The sequence below is a fragment of the Dendrobates tinctorius genome, unplaced genomic scaffold (assembly GCF_039654945.1).
Source record: "Dendrobates tinctorius isolate UK_male_01 unplaced genomic scaffold, ASM3965494v1 ptg000003l, whole genome shotgun sequence".
NCBI classification, from domain to species: domain Eukaryota; kingdom Metazoa; phylum Chordata; class Amphibia; order Anura; family Dendrobatidae; genus Dendrobates; species Dendrobates tinctorius.
This window is the reverse complement of record NW_027361671.1, coordinates 90981822-90999275: the sequence shown is the minus strand read 5'-3', so window position 1 is coordinate 90999275 and position 17454 is coordinate 90981822. Positions and strand designations below refer to the sequence as shown.

General features: G+C 46.9%; 1 protein-coding gene across 5 annotated transcripts in view; it reads right to left on the bottom strand.

Moving 5' to 3' along the window:
- TAOK3 (TAO kinase 3) overlaps nt 1-17454 on the bottom strand; it is a 285404-nt gene that overhangs the window by 251332 nt on the left and 16618 nt on the right. For 2 of the 5 annotated variants that reach the window (XM_073559568.1, XM_073559579.1), the window contains exon 1: nt 13051-13348. The exons of 1 other annotated variant lie outside the window; for it this stretch is intronic. The gene's annotated coding sequence lies outside the window, so the exon portion shown is untranslated. Of the gene's footprint in view, nt 1-13050; nt 13349-17454 lie in introns of those variants that run through there. 2 more of the 5 variants (XM_073559586.1, XM_073559596.1) reach the window with 1 other exon arrangement.

The window sequence follows — 17454 nt, the reverse complement described above, 5'->3', positions numbered from 1 at the left end:
CGAGGGAGCGCAGGGAAGGCAAGTAAGGTTTTTTTTTTTTTGTTTTTTTTTTAATGCTTTTCTCATGGGAGCTACGCATACAAGGATAGGGATGACGAGCCATGCAGACAAGGATGCGAATAATTAAGGAGCCATGCAGACAAGGAAGGGAATAACAGGACAATGCATAACCGGCTTATACTCACGTCAGTAAGTCTTCCCAGTTTTACGTGGCAAAATTAGGTGCCTTGGCCTATACACAAGTATATACGGTAATTCAATGGGTAGTTTGTTAAATGAATGATGCTGCCTTTGTCTGCACACAGTGGATCAAGTATATTATGCCAACTACTGCTCATATAAAGTGGTGCCCACTTCTGCAGTTGAGCCCACGTGAGGATTCACCTGTTCTCCTGTGGGCCACTGCTGTCCTTAGGATGGCTGCTAAAGGTGGTATATCTGATAAGAAATGTTATACAGAATTCTCCATTACAAACACATGGCCAGTTATCGGTGCATGCACATGTTCAGGACATCAGGAATCTGCCAAAGTGCATTGATTTTATATGCAGTGCAGCAGTAGGAGGACTTTCTACATGCAATAGTGATAAAATGTAATATGAGTAAGATTTTTTGGTCCATGCCAAGTTCACACATTGCATTTCACTGTGGTTTTAAGTCATTAGACAGCCTAGATCTGATCAGTCCAGAAGCACATGTACAAAACGCAGCAATTTTAACATTTCATTTATTTAACAACATTTTCGGATCCAGTGACCAGGTTTCAAAAACTAGGACATTAGTAAAACAATTCTGAAAATGCAGTGCACGTCTGATAAGTTTCTCACCATTTTTACTGAAAAGAAATAAAACAAAAAGCCAAAAATGCTCAAAAGATATTTCTACAAGTGATGAATTATCAAACAAGTCCAAATGCAGGACATGCTTTAAAAAGCAGTTGTCCACCTTTGTGGGCAATATGTGTTTATTTTTCTAAAAGTTAATCCATGTATTTGAGGCAAAAAAAAAAAAAAAAAACATTTTTTTCAATAGGTTTCATTAAAAATGTTGCACCATTTGGCTTTTACAAGCTGTTTGTTCCCTGCACATTAAATTTTGATGTGGTGATCAGTGACCATAAATCAGCTGCGAGGAGCTCAAAAAAAGACACAACAGTTACAAACTCTGTCAGACAGTCATAAAGGGATGGCTGATGGAGTCTTAGGCCTGTTTCACACTTCCGTTTTTGTGTCCGCCAAACGGATCCGTTTCCGTTTTTTTGACGGAAACTGATGCAAACGGATCCGTTTTTAAAAAAACGGATCCGTTTTTTTGACGGATCCGCGGTAACCACTAATGGAAGTCTATGGGACAAAAAAAACGGATCCTGCAAAAAAATGGCGGATCCGTTTTTTTACGGAAACCAACGGATTTTGACGGATTTGAAAAAACGGAAGTGTGAAACAGGGCTTAGCCAACTCATTCTGTATACAATAGACTGTGCAACACAGGGGATATAGGAGGCACAATGGCACAGAACGGTTTTAAGTAACCCAACTGCAAAAATTTTTAGCCCCAATTTCATGTACTACTTTGACAACCCTTATGCTTCCCCCTGTAGTAAAAACACCACCTCTATCCCCTATGGCGCCATTCCAGTGGTGTCAGCACTAGCTCTGCCAGGAATCACATAACATTGGCCATAGGGTTCGCATGACAATGTCACGTGATCCCCAGGAGAGTCAGTGCTGGCACTGCTGGAATATTGAGGCGAGTAGATGTTATTTTACAAGGAGGAAACATAGGAATTGAGAAGCGGATTGGCCCAGTTGTGGACAACCCATTCAAGTTAAGAAAATTAAAAAAAAAAAAAAAAAAACACTTTAGGGAGGACCAAGTATGGATTTGCCATTTGGGGTATGTCCAAATCCGTGTTGAAAATGTCAGACTGAAGGGAAATTTAAAAATTCAGTTGTCAATTCAATAAATGAAATGACAAGGAAAGTTAGAAAAGAAAAAAAAAAAAAAAGGGACAATTTTTTTATAAAAGAGTAACCCACAATTGTTGTTTTATGGGCAATATGACCATTCACTACAACGGGCATGTTTAGGCTATGTGCCCACATAGCGATTCTGAAGCAGAATAAACCTGAGCAGAATCGCACACCCTGCTCCCGGGAAAACGCATGCATTTTTTGACGCGCATTTGTAAGCGTTTGTCCAGTGTTTTTGCCCATATAATTGATGGTATGTGGAATCGCGTGCGATTCCGCAAAGTTAGTGAACATGCTGCGTTTTTAACTAAGCGTTTCCGCAGCGGTAAAAACGCACCATTCGCACATGTGCGTTTTTCATTAAAAATCAATTGGATGCTTTTCTTAAGCATTTCTGCAGCAGAAACGCTTGTCTAAAAGTGCTGCAGAAACACTTAAAAAACGCTACGTGGGCACAAAGCCTTAGAGTTGGCGGACGCCATCTTTAAGAGAAGCTTCACCATGTTTCGTCTTCAGTTCTTACACTTTAGACTTTGATACCAGACAAACCCGATCACAAATCCCCAGTCATTACGTTAGACAAAGACGACAGTTTGTCTTCAACCTGTCTAGAATTTTTCAAGATTTTCTATGGAAAAGCCATATTGTAAGAATATTTGCTAGATTATTTTTTGTGGGAAAATGCAGCTCTACATACAACTTGGGCATCTTCTTTGTAGGCACATGGCCAGTGCAGTGTATGATTGGGGCTAGATCTGACTCATTCTGTGAGGTTTAGACAGAAAAGGGGCCTGTCTTTAGCTATTGAGGCATGACAGCCAGCCTCCTTCACGCAAAGCTCTGGATATTCTGGGACCTGTGACAGGAGGGGATAAGCTGAAGAGAAGAACTCCTTTAAGCACAGCATATTCTGCCATTTTACACACAAAGAGATTTAGCTACTGAATGCATTTAATCATCTATCCACATGGCAAGTATGAACGCGGGGAGGTCCGACAGCCGAGATCCCCCTGTGTCATTGGAGCAGAAGTGTACATGTGGCATCACCACTCCACTTCTGGGGCTGATGTTACAGTTTGGCCATATTACAAAGCACGTGAACAGAGTTGCAGAAACCCCATTCACATGCATGGAACTCATGACATGGATTCCAAGCTCTATAAAACCTGACATGTATGAACATCTCAAATTCCCCTTATAGGGCAAGCATGTTCTTAGCGTACATGTCATTAGAAGTTCTGTAGATGAGGTGAAAATACTTGTTCTACAGATCAGCAGATTGGATCTGACACACCCAGAAAAGTAAAGCAGCGACATGTTCCCCAGCTGCGAGATCTATGGTATGCGTAAGGTTCCCTCCTAAAAGTATACGGTATGTGCTACCATGCAAATAACTGTAGAGATAATTAATAGCACTATAATCTCTTTCCAAATTAACAAAATGTATGTCCCTAATCTCATGTACCAGCAGAAAAGGCTGACTAATCGCCAGCGTACATCCACAGCACATACTCCCATGTTATCAGTATCTGCAGGCCTGCTCTGCCAGCCAATGTCTTACCATACGTGCCAGAAAGGAAATGCTATGCCACACCTAACTTCATGTCTCATTTCTGAAGCAGCTGCAGGGTCTTCCCTCCAGAGCTGCAGCGAGAGGTCAGCCAGCGGGAGTGACACCACAACTTCACTTTGATGCTCCAGTTCCCCCACTTCAGTCAACTTCCTGCATGTTACTTTCTTTCCTCTTTTTACTTAACAGAAAGTCACTTCTGAGCTACTCAGACAGATAGCGGGCACTGGTATCAATGCCGCCGTACAAGGAAGCAGGTGGACACAAAAAAAATAAAGCACAATAAAAATATATGATACAGTAAATGGCTGGAATGGAATGCCATCGATAGAAGGTTCAGATAAAGGCAGTAAATGCCACAGAGTTATAGCACTAAAGAAGAGGGGTAGTACAAGCACCGCTGCAGAGGCCCAGAAAGACAAGTGTATGTTCATGTTTTCAAGACAAGGAGGCCACGAAGCAGGATCCCACAGAGGACACGGGGTGCACACAGCCAGAGCACCGCAAACATGGGGGACACGGCCTAAAGCTGGCAATTCAGAGGAAAGTATCCCTGGACTGCATCAAAGCCCATCCTTGTCTTTTTTTTTTTTTTTTTAGCTGGAACTTTCCAAAAATCCATTTCAAAAACCTCATCCAAGTCATTCCTATGGGAAATCCAATTTGCTATTCATAGGACACAGTTTCTAAGGTTTCTCTCCCCCACTGAAGAGGTTCTGAAAGACTCCTTTAGTGAAAAGTGCATATCACTACGGCAAAATGAATCCAATGTCAGTGTACGGTCCGTGTGCCCGTTTATTTTAACTTTATCAAAGCTTCTCATACAGCAGCACACAGATGTGTTTTTCACAGACTTGTATCGACGCTTTTTATCAAGGATACTAGAAAAAAAAAACGGACATGTGAACAGCACCATAGATTATCATGGGTATGTGTTGCATCGGTGAAAAAAAACGGATACCACACATACGTGCAACACAGACGGGATAAGGCCCCAGAATGGTTACAGGTACCACGTCTGCTGCTGCAGATATTCTAGTACGCATTTTGCAGAGAAAAAAAAAAAAAAAATACCATACTACATTAGCAGCAAAAGGAATGAGATTTACAACGATTTCACAAACTCCGTTCATTTCCCTCCTGCATATTGGACTGCAGGATTTTGCTTTTCTTTAAGAGCCGCAGCATGACAATTCTGTGTTTCTATTCACTGAGGTTAAGATAAAAAATAAATAAAATTAATGCTTTCCACACAATACGTATTAGGGCTCATACTCACACGAGTCTTGCACATCAATACCCGGCACTGCCGCCGGCACTCGGGAGCGGAGCATGCAGCTACATAGAAACACATGCAGCTAAACGCTCCGATCTGAGTGCCGGGTATTGACGTGCGAGACTTGTCAGAGTTTCTCGTGTGTGAGTATGAGCCCTAATGAGAATAGGAGCCAAGTTCTCTGCAGTGTCCACTACGCATTAAATAGAGCTATGCAGCTCAGCTTTGCACAAGATTTACCTCTGGCCAACACTAGAGCTGAAAAAGCCTGACCACCCCACCCTCAATCAGACATTGATCACCTATCCCTAGGACAGGTCATCAATATCATTAGCCCAAACAACCCTTAAAAGGCAGTTTTTAAAATATTGCAGAGCTTCTTAAATATTTGGCCTAGGTCACTTTCATACATCATATTTTGGCTTTTAATAAAATGGAATTTAATAGTGAGCAAATCTGCAAAATGATCACGTGGCCATGAACTAAGAATCTAAATATTGTCAGAGTTAAAGTTTGCTTTATTTGAATTATGGTGGATCTGGGTTTTACAGATGCTAAAATGGGGCCACATCAGTGGCATCTGAATGAGACCGAAAGCGCCTTTGACAGCGTGGAGTGTAAACAAAATTCCAGTCAGTGCTTTGTGTCACGAAATCTTCTATCCAAGGAAGATCATAAAGACTTTATTGGAGGTCCAGATGCTTCAGGACACATACTGTATGTGGGAAGCACAGGGTATCAGCACAATGCAAAGATACAAATATTAGAGGAAGGGATGCATCAAGCCTCCAAGCCATTTTTTCTAGCTCCCAACACTTGTAGAAATTGCACAAACTTAATAGGGCCAATTTTGCCCAATTAGTGTAAATGAAGTCATAACTAGATTTCAGCTTGTGATGCAAGGTACAGCCCAAGATGGGCCAAATTTATTAAGAGGCTTGCTACACTTAGAACATACAGTTAGGTCCATATATATTCTCATCAATGCAAAAAGACCTGGGCGCCCACAGAAGACAACAGTGGTGGATGATCACAGAATAATCTCCATGGTGAAGAGAAACCCCTTCACAACAGCCAACCAAGTGAACAACACTCTCCAGGAGGTAGGCATATCAATATCCAAATCTACCATAAAGAGAAGACTGCATGAAAGTAAATACAGCGGGTTCACTGCAGGGTGCAACCCACTCATAAGCATCAAGAATCAAAAGGCTAGACTGGACTTTGCTAAAAAACATCTAAAATAGCCAGCACAGTTCTGGAAGAACATTCTTTGGACAGATGAAACCAAGATCAACCTCTACCAGAATGATGGCAAGAGCAAAGTATGGCGAAGGCGTGGTACAGCTCATGATCCAAAGCATACCACATCATCTGTATAACACGGCGGAGGCAGTGTGATGGCTTGGGCATGCATAGCTGCCAGGGGCACTGGGTCACTAGTGTTTATTGATGATGTGACACAGGACAGAAGCAGCCAAATGAATTCTGAGGTATTCAGAGCCATACTGTTAGGGCTGGCGGAACGCACCAAATTATAAAATAATAGTAGGTACATTCGCAGCCCGGGGTCCACCGTGCAGAGGTGGTTCACTGCTGCTAAGTAATGGCGGAAGAATTAAGCGGTGTGAAACCAGTCACACGCGGGTTACGTCACCCAATGTGAACAGGGGCGAACTCTGTTAATGCACAGAGCCGCACAACCGCTGAACATAGATGCAGCCTGTTTAGCTCACACAGCCCGGCCAAAAGAGTGCACAGTGTACAGCCACAGATCTCTACCCCAAGGACACGGGGTTAGAGTCCTTCTAGGCCCATTGAACTCGCGGCGTCGCTACCGCGAACGCCGTTATAGACGCTGGCTATGGAGCACGTGCACTGAGGCGTGCCGAGTCCCTGGTGAGGACTGATGCCTGACTCAATCTCTGTCCTACCTACACCTAAGCCTGGGCGCTAGCAGGCTAGGCTGCATAACAATACCAAGGGTAGGGGTTTCTTAATGAGTCATTCACCAGAGACATTCTTGCGTGCATACATCACTCACTCCACATAGTCTGTAAATACAGTCTTATCCTAGCGCAAGGCCGAGCGGCCATGCAAACCTTTTATAGCAGCGAGCGTCCAGGACCTTCCTGGCTTCTCGGATGGGCCAATCCGAACAGGAGCAGGACCTGAGCACGTGACCTTCGATCTCCAATGGGAGATCACTCCACGGGCATGCTCAGTGGCCCGACATGAGGACTTAGTCCCTGGAGAATCTCGCTGCTGAGCAGCATGCATAGTCATAGCTGTACCAGAGGTGGCAGCAGCTAGCAAACCCACGGAGTTGGCCTGGGTAGAGCACCGGGACCGACAAGTCTGCTGAGCAGGCTCCACCGCGGCTGAAGAATGGGAGACTGCTGGGTGCAAGGCTCTCTGGACTCCTGCTGTGCAGTGGCAGGAACCCAACACCTAACACATACTGTGGGCTCATAACCAGCCAAACTGATTGTCCATATTAGTATGAAACGACGACCAATAACAAAGCCAAAGCAACCCAGGTGTTTATTAAAGCAAAGAAGTGGAATATTCTTGAATGGCCAAGTCAGTCACCTGATCTCAACCCAATTGAGCATGCATTTCACTTGTTAAAGACTAAACTTCAGACAGAAAGGCCCACAAACAAACAGCAACTGAAAACCACCGCAGTGAAGGCCTGGCAGAGCATCAAAAAGGAGGAAACACAGCGTCTGGTGATGTCCATGAGTTCAAGACTTCAGGCAGTCATTGCCAACAAAGGGTTTTCAACCAAGTACTAGAAATGAACATTTTATTTACAATTATTTAATCCGTCCAATTACTTTTGGCCCCTTCAAAAACAGGGTGGCACATGTTAAGGAGCTGAAACTCCTAAAGCCTGCATCCAATTTTAATGTGGATACCCTCAAATGAAAGCTGAAAGTCTGAACTTCAACTGCATCTGAATTGTTTTGTTTAAAATTCATTGTGGTAATGTCTAGAACCAAAATTAGAAAAATGTTGTCTCTGTCCAAATATATATGGACCTAACTGTACATGTCAAACTCTTGCCGTGGGCCAAATCTGGCCTGAGGATGATTATATTTGACCTCGACTGGCACTGCACTTTCAACTGAATAAGCATCCTGAATGCAATGATGGAAGAGGGAGACGTCCGCTCCCTCCCTTATCAATCTCCTCCTGCATCTGACGTCGCAGAACCGCGCGCACGATTACGTCACATTTCGTGCCCATAGTGCCAAGCAGTGAAGAGCTTCAAAAACACAAGCCATGGAGACAACAGATCTAGAAGGAAGAACAGGAAGCGCCATGGCAAGACAAGGTGCTGCATGGGATGTACCATATATAGACCCATAATTTATATATATATATATATATATATATATATATATATATATATATATATATATATATATATATATATATATACACACACATATATATACACACACACACATACAGTGGGACCCATTATTTTGCACGGAGGGCTATGTGGGGCCCATTATTTTGCATGGAGGGCTATGTGGGGCCCATTATTTTGCATGGAGGACTATGTGGGGCCCATTATTTTGCATGGAGGACTATGTGGGGCCCATTATAGTGTGTAAAGGGCTATGTGGAGATCACCATACTTGCTGGGGCATTAAGGTGGGTATAGTAAGGTCCTCATACAATATGTGATGAGCATACGGTGGAGGAATTCACTGTAGTGTAACATATGGTGTTTGGAGGGCACTTTTTTTAGCATCATACTTTATGAGGCAATAAAAGGGCATTCCAATGGCTTCAATAGGAGGAACATTACTTTGTAAGGCTACTTTCAGACTTGCGTTATGAGGTGCAGCGCAGGGCTGCCACTAAGCTCCGCCCCCGGCCGCGCCTCCTTTGGGCGCACGACGCTGCATGCGACCGGCGTACCCTATATTTAGCGTTGGGTACACTGGCATGTTTTTGCCGGCGCATGCACCCTTTTGGCGCTGCACCGACGTGCGCCAAACGCAGTGTTGCATTTTTTTGTGCTTGGTGCAGCGCAAGAAGGGCGCATGCGCCGGCAAAAACATACCAGCGCACGGCCAGCGTACCCAACGCTAAATATAGGGTACGCCGGTCGCATGCAGCGTCATGCGCCCAGAGGAGGAGCTGACCGGAGGAGGCACGGCCGGGAACGGAGCCTAGTGGCGGCCCTGTGCTGCGTCTTAAAACGCAGGTCTGAAAGTCACCTAAGGGCTGACCGCACCAAATATTAAGGTTCTTTTGGGAAGGAGGACAATCAGAACTTCTGCTATGGGGCCCCATGATTTCTAGGTATGCCCCTGATGACTAGGAAATACCAAGTGCTCTAGACACGTAATCTAACTCTTAGGCTATGTGCCCACGTAAGCAGATTTTTCCTGAGAAAAACCGGACTCCTCAGGAAATCCGCATTTTTTTGCGCGCTGTTTTTTCCAGAGCATCCTAATACAATGAACATAGTGGCAAATCCGCAGATTTTCTGCAAAATTAATGAATATGCTGCATTTTTCCGCGATGCGTTTTTTTGTGGAAAAAAAAGCATCATGGGCACAAAAATTGCGGATTGCATTCTAATAATAAGATGCTTAATGTATGCGTTTAAGCGTTTTTGCAGGGGACAAACGCTAAAAAAAGAAAAAAAAAGAAAAAAAAGCGAAAAAACCTGAACGTGTGCACACAGCCAGATGTATTAAGTTAAAGGGATTGTCGAACAAAGTACATTTTAAGCTTGTTTCCATATGGTTCATGTTATATTTGACAAGGAGAACTTTCCTAACTTGTAGACATTGTTTTAATAAATATTACGGTTGGCCTGTGACTTTTTCTAAGATTTTTATTTTGACCCACTGTGGTATTTGAGTTTGATATCCCTGGCAGAAGATCACTCTTCTGTGTAGTTCAGAGTGTTCGTCTCACAGAAGTTTCATTGCATTTTGTTCACGGTAATATGTAGAATAGACACAAAATGTGAAGTCGGTGACTTGGAGAGGCAGCTGCTAAAGTCAAAAATGGTTCTATCACCGCTACTATTTTCAGCCACTAATCCAAACTAACACATTCATAAGTGTGATTTCTGTTACCAAGTGAAAAACAATTCAAGTTTGTTTCACACTTTGACAAAATGAGTTTTCATGAGCATCTTCCCGACTCGGTCATGGTATTAAAGGGTCATACCACAGGAATACTAAAAGGCTGAATGGGAAACATCCAGAGATTGGATCCACACCCCTCAGCTTCAGCCAAGAGTGTATCATTCCAGCAGCACATGTATCAAAACATCCACACAGTATCACATGCAAGGGGCTCCCAAGAACTCACCTATTCTAAAGGGGTCTGCATTGCCATATAGCCTGTTAGCTTACATTTTTGCTATTGGATTTATTGCCCTCCCCCATAATACATACATGAAGACGCCCCACATGCCTCCGGACCAAATAAGGATCCGCATCTCAGCCCAATCTAAACCAGATGAAAGTAGACACCAATTCACAATGATATAGAAATGTTTCTGGGAACTTATTTTTCTCAAAACTGGTTTTATAGCAGAGTAATCAAGATAAGGAGCGTGCAGGATAGGAAGGTTCAAAATGATTGGTTTGTCAAACATAAAAACTGCAGCAGTCTTTACAGGTAGATGAGACAGTCACAATAGTGCAAGAGCCACAGACTGCTCTCCTTAGAGATGAGACAGTCACGGGGGTGCCAGAGCTACAGACTGCTCTCCCGACAGATGAGACAGTCACGGGGGTGCCAGAGCTACAGACTGCTCTCCCGACAGATGAGACAGTCACGGGGGTGCCAGAGCTACAGACTGGCCTCCTGACAGATGAGACAGTCACAGGGGTGCCAGAGCTACAGACTGGCCTCCTGACAGATGAGACAGTCACAGGGGTGCCAGAGCTACAGACTGGCCTCCTGACAGATGAGACAGTCACAGGGGTGCCAGAGCTACAGACTGGCCTCCTGACAGATGAGACAGTCACAGGGGTGCCAGAGCTACAGACTGGCCTCCTGACAGATGAGACAGTCACAGGGGTGCCAGAGCTACAGACTGGCCTCCTGACAGATGAGACAGTCACAGGGGTGCCAGAGCTACAGACTGCCCTCCTGACAGATGAGACAGTCACAGGGGTGCCAGAGCTACAGACTGCCCTCCTGACAGATGAGACAGTCACAGGGGTGCCAGAGCTACAGACTGCCCTCCTGACAGATGAGACAGTCACAGGGGTGCCAGAGCTACAGACTGCCCTCCTGACAGATGAGACAGTCACAGGGGTGCCAGAGCTACAGACTGCCCTCCTGACAGATGAGACAGTCACAGGGGTGCCAGAGCTACAGACTGCCCTCCTGACAGATGAGACAGTCACAGGGGTGCCAGAGCTACAGACTGCCCTCCTGACAGATGAGACAGTCACAGGGGTGCCAGAACTACAGACTGCCCTCCTGACAGATGAGCCAGTCACAGGGGTGCCAGAACTACAGACTGCCCTCCTGACAGATGAGACAGTCACAGGGGTGCCAGAGCTACAGACTGCCCTCCTGACAGATGAGACAGTCACAGGGGTGCCAGAACTACAGACTGCCCTCCTGACAGATGAGACAGTCACAGGGGTGCCAGAGCTACAGACTGCCCTCCTGACAGATAAGAGTCACAGGGGTGCCTGGCGTGACTCAGTGTTACAGGAGGGAGAAGTCCTAGCCGAATTTGTAGGCATACGGTCCCGTTAGATCGGGCTCCTGTTATGTAAGAAGCCTGTGGGTTGGCAGGGGGCTTGGAGGGGTCACAGATACGGTCCGCGGTGACATCATTCCTGGATTATTCCAATTCATTAAAATTCAGGGAAGAGAAAAAGGAAAACACTGAAGAAAATGGGGGGGGGGGGGGGAGCGGAAAAAGGTGCAGACCAAGCGGTACGGGGGCAGCTGGGGGATAATCCGGGAAATTGGTGTCATCTCCAGACATATATCAGCAGTCAGTGGGTGATACGTCACTGGGACAGAGGTGTCATTATAATGATGTGTCACCCAGATCATGAGTAACATGGTGGACAGCCTCTGAACTGGCTGATACCAGGGAGCAAGAGCGACAAGGCACCTGCACTGTCTCTTTATAAGAAAGACCACACAGAAGTGGGCAGCATGAGGGGCGAGGGGGAACTTGTGGCCAGCAGGTGATTGTTATGGGGTCCTCACCCCAGCAGAGACCCCTATCCATCCATCGATATACCTACCAGCCTGCAGTGAGGAGCCGGCAGGAGATTGTTATGGTGTCCTCACCCCAGCAGAGACCCCCATCCATCCATCCATATACCTACCAGCCTGCAGTGAGGAGCCGGCAGGTGATTGTTACGGGGTCCTCACCCCAGCAGAGACCCCCATCCATCCATATACCTACCAGCCTGCAGTGAGGAGCCGGCAGGAAATTGTTATGGTGTCCTCACCCCAGCAGAGACCCCCATCCATCCATCCATATACCTACCAGCCTGCAGTGAGGAGCCGGCAGGAGATTGTTATGGTGTCCTCACCCCAGCAGAGACCCCCATCCATCCATCTACCTACCAGCCTGCAGTGAGGAGCCGGCAGGTGATTGTTATGGGGTCCTCACCCCAGCAGAGACCCCTATCCATCCATCCATATACCTACCAGCCTGCAGTGAGGAGCCGGCAGGAGATTGTTATGGTGTCCTCACCCCAGCAGAGACCCCCATCCATCCATCCATATACCTACCAGCCTGCAGTGAGGAGCCGGCAGGGGATTGTTATGGGGTCCTCACCCCAGCAGAGACCCCCATCCATACACCTAGCAGGCTGCAGTGAGGAGCCAGCAGGGGATTGTTATGGGGTCCTCACCCCAGCAGAGACCCCCATCCATCTACCTACCAGCCTGCAGTGAGGAGCCGGCAGGGGATTGTTATGGGGTCCTCACCCCAGCAGAGACCCCCATCCATCCACCTACCTACCAGCCTGCAGTGAGGAGCCGGCAGGGGATTGTTATGGGGTCCTCACCCCAGCAGAGACCCCCATCCATACACCTAGCAGGCTGCAGTGAGGAGCCGGCAGCGCGGGTGGCTCCGGAGTGACTCATCCAGGCTATAATTGGGAAATGACTCGGAGCCCCCCGCACACTGCTGCGGAGAGGAGTAACTAGGCTGAGCGCGGGGATAATGCGCCCCATCCCGGCACCGAGTCCGCGCACCTTACCTGAGGGGAGGAAACAAACTCCGGGGTCCAACTCCAGTCCTGTCAGGAAAAGTGCGGGGCGGGAGAGAGGCACCTGTCAAAGTGAGTTGGGGAGAAAGTGCTGGCACGCTGCGGGGGGCGTCAGTGCACGCGGGGCAGGGGAGGGACTCCTGTCACAGGGGCAGGATCCCACGCGAGGCACTTCCCGCTCGTCTCCAGCTTCTCGCAGCTCGCTGTGCCTTTCACTTCTGTCAGTGCTCCGCGCAGCACTCCCGCGCACCTTTCTGACCCCTCACGGCCCCCATCCCTCCTCAGGGAGAGTTTACTGATAAAGAAAAAAAAAATGGAACCTCCAGCGCTCGGAGAATCGTCTCTGAAGACAGAAAAAGCCGAGCGCCGAGAAGCCGTGCGCTGCTCCCCCGTTAACAATCCATGGCTGCGCGCTCGATTGATCTGGTCGCTCGGAATAGGGAAGTGCGTGCTTCTTATGTTATTACATTTTGGGAGACCACGTGAGGCCGCAGGCTCCTCCCCGTTCAGTGACATTCTCGAGTCTGAACGCTATTTTTAGTCTGTTGGTTATTTGTTAACCCGCTGGCTGCCGGAGTGAGCGTGCGATACTTTGTGCTAAAACGTGTGCGGTGACTCGTGTGCAGTGTGTACGGCGCCGATATCACTGATCGTACGCGGCACACTGACGGTGTCGTATCCACGGACCGTGGGAACTTGTGAGCGGCAGACGAGCGGGGCACATGCGATACTTGTAATTACGGCTGTGGGGGCGGCGGATGGGAAAGTGGGTCACGTAATGAAGGCAGAATCGTCCTGGTTTCTACTCCTGACATGTGTCATCCCTCTGCTCTGCCGCCCCCTGCCGGCGAGATGGGGAACTGCGCACTGTTAAGAATAGCCGCTTCATAAAAGATGCATCATCCTGGACTGAGTCATTACAGCAAGAAGCCGCAGCAGCTCAGGGGTTACCAGATTAAAGGCTCAGGCACACAGCTAAAAATCAGCTGTGGCGTAAATGGGGGCAGGCGCCGTGACCTCACAGTCTGGCGGTGCCGGATATCTGCACTGTGTACTACTGGGGTGTAACCAGTGCCGGACTGGCCGTCTGACAATTCTGGCAAATGCAAGATGGGCTGGACCTGCACTGGCCGCTCTGTCACTTGGGGTCTCCTGGTGTCTCACTGCACCCCTTCTCCCACGTGACCTCGTTTTCTTCACATTCATATTATACACGTGAAGGATGAAAGAGGCGATGACGCCTCAGCCAGTCAGCGTGATCACTACGTACGGCCGGCCTCGCAGCAGCCCTCCGCCAGTCCAGCTGGTGACAAGGACCTTTTCCAGGTGTACGGGGAGACGTGTTAGGTGGAACAATAGTCCTCTGTCCAGCAGCTCCTGCGTCTGATCTGCTGCCCCCATCTTGCTACACATGATGTTCAGCGTGCGAGCCATGTTGCCCCAGTCGGGCACGCCGACGTCAGCTGCCAGCCTCTGATTAGCCAGCAGTGCAATACATTTCAGCTGGATGTGCGCCATTGTTGCAGAACCGGTCCGACTCTGATGGTATCCCTGATCATGGCATCTGTCAAGGGTATTTCTGTAAAGAAGGCGTTTAGTAGATTGGCTTTTCCCTCATCTTCTTCCACCAGTTCCTCCCAGATTATTATGAGCGGGCCAACACTCTCATTTTTTAATTCCTTACTGTTTATGTAATTGAAAAATCATTTTGGATTTTTTTTTACCTTCCGAGGCAATGAGTGTCTCTAAGTCTTTTCTGCCTTGATTTTCTTTCTCCAGAATTTATTTTTTCTTTAATTATTTACTGCTTCATGCCTATCCACTTGCTTTAATTCCTGAACGGTTTCTTTTTGTCATTTATTGCGCCCCTTAGAGCCCTGTTCAACCTTAGGCTATGTGCACACGTTGCGGATTCTGCTGCGTTATACAGTACCATTCTTTGCAATGGTAAAACCAAAAACGCTGTGCACATGCTGCGGATTTTCTGCAGGTTACAATCCGCAGCATGTCAATTCTTTGTGCGGATTCTGCAGTGGTTTCACACCTTCACCATTGTGAGGTGTAAAACCGCAGGGGTAAACCGCAGGTCTTTTGACCCAAGATTTTACCTGCGGATTTTTACAAATCCGCAGGACCAAAATCTACGTGTGCTCATAGCCTTAGTGACTTCCTCCTATCTCTAGCTTGCTCATCCCGATAGGATATATATTGTGCACAAGTCTTCCCCATAGGATATACACTGCTCAAAAAAATAAATGGAGCACTTAAACAACAGAAGATAACTCCCAGTAAATCAAACTTCTGTGAAATCAAACTGTCCACTTATGAAGCAACACTGATTGACAATCAATTTCACATGCTGTTGTGTAAATGGAATAGACAACTGATGGAAATTATTGGCATTTATCAAGACACCCTCAATAAAGGAAGTGGTTCTGCAGGTGGGGACTACAGACCACATCTCAGTACCAATGCTTTCTGCCTGATGTTTTGGTCACTTGAGTGTTGGTTGTGCTTTCACACTTGTGGTAGCATGAGACGGACTCTACAACCAACACAAGTGGCTCAGGTAGTACAGCTCATCCAGGATGGCACATCAAAGCGAGCTGTTGCAAGAAGGTTTGCTGTGTCTGTCAGCGTAGTGTCCAGAGGCTGGAGGCGCTACCAGGAGACAGGTCAGTACACCACGAGACATGGAGGGGGCCATAGGAGGGCAACAACCCAGCAGCAGGACCGCTACCTCAGCCTTTGTGCAAGGAGAAACAGGAGGAGCACTTCCAGAGCCCTGCAAAATGACCTCCAGCAGGCCACAAATGTGCATGTGTCTGCAAGAACAGTTAGAAACCGACTCTATGAGGATGGTCTGAGTGCCCGACGTCCACAGATGGGGGTTATGCTCACAGCCCAACACCATGCAGGACACTTGGCATTTTCCACAGAACACCAGGATTGGCAAATTCGCCACTGGCGCCCTGTGCTCTTCACAGATGAAACCAGGTTTACACTGAGCACGTGACAGACGTGACAGAGTCTGGAGATGCCATGGAGAGTGATCTGCTGCCTGCAACATCCTTCAGCATGACCGGTTAGGCAGTGGATCAGTAATGGTGTGGGGTGGCATTTCTTTGGAGGGCCGCACAGGCCTCCATGTGCTCGCCAGAGGTAACCTGACTGCCATTAGGTACCGAGATGAGATCCTCAGACGCCTTGTGAGGTGGTGCGGTTGGCCCTGGGTTCCTCCTAATGCAGAACAATGCCAGATCTCATGTGGCTGAAGTGTGTCATCAGTTCCTGCAAGATGAAGGCATTGAAGCTATGGACTGGCCCGCTCGTTCCCCAGACGTGAATCCGATTGAGCACATCTGGGCCATCATGTCTCGCTCAATCCACCAACGTCACGCTGCACCCACAGACTGTCCAGGAGTTGGTGGATGCTTTAGTCCAGGTCTGGGAAGAGATCCCTCAGGAGAACATCCGCCGTCTCATCAGGAGCATGCCCAGGTGTTGTAGGGAGGTCATACAGGCACGTGGAGAGGCCATACACACTATTAAGCATAATTTCCTTGTCTTGAGGCATTTCCACTGAAGTTGGATCAATCTGTAATTTGATTTTCCACTTTGATTTTGAGTATCATTCCAAATCCAGACCTTTATGGGATATTAATTTGGATTTACATTGATCATTTTTATCATTTATTGTTCTCAATGCATGCCACTATGTAATTAATAAAGATTCATAACTGGAATATTTCATTCAGTGACATCTAGGATGTGGTATTTTAGTGTTCCCTTTATTTTTTTGAGCAGTGAATATTGTGCACAGGTCTTCCCCATAGGCTATATATTTTGCACAGGTCTTCCGCATAGGCTATATATTGATACACCAGAGAAACGTAGGAGCTTTTTTCAATAAAAAATATATATCAATTCTTTATTGCCGTATACAAATAGTTAAAAACATGAACAATTTAGACAATTTTTGTTTACACAGACACCAAAAACTTCAGACATGTGCCACCGCGTATTGGTCAATAGATCCAAAAAGTAAGAGAAAAGTTATTACAATAACAAGTATCTCCACTATATATCACTCATCCATTATTTTGCATAACCCGAGATACTCATGTAATAGCAAATAATTCAGCAGGACCTGCATGACAGTTCATGCTCCATAATGTCCCCCATCACATGTAGTGCAATATAACAAGGCAAATCCTGAGGGTTGGAAGGAGGAGAGAGGGGATACTTACACGAAGATAACTAGGCAGCCACGTCCTAAAAACCCCGACGCGCGTTTCGCTACTCTTTCGCTTTCTCAAGGGAAGTAAGTAAAGCATAGGACCTTATGTATCTATGGTAATTGGTCATATGACCATCAGCCGATTCTCCCGAGCC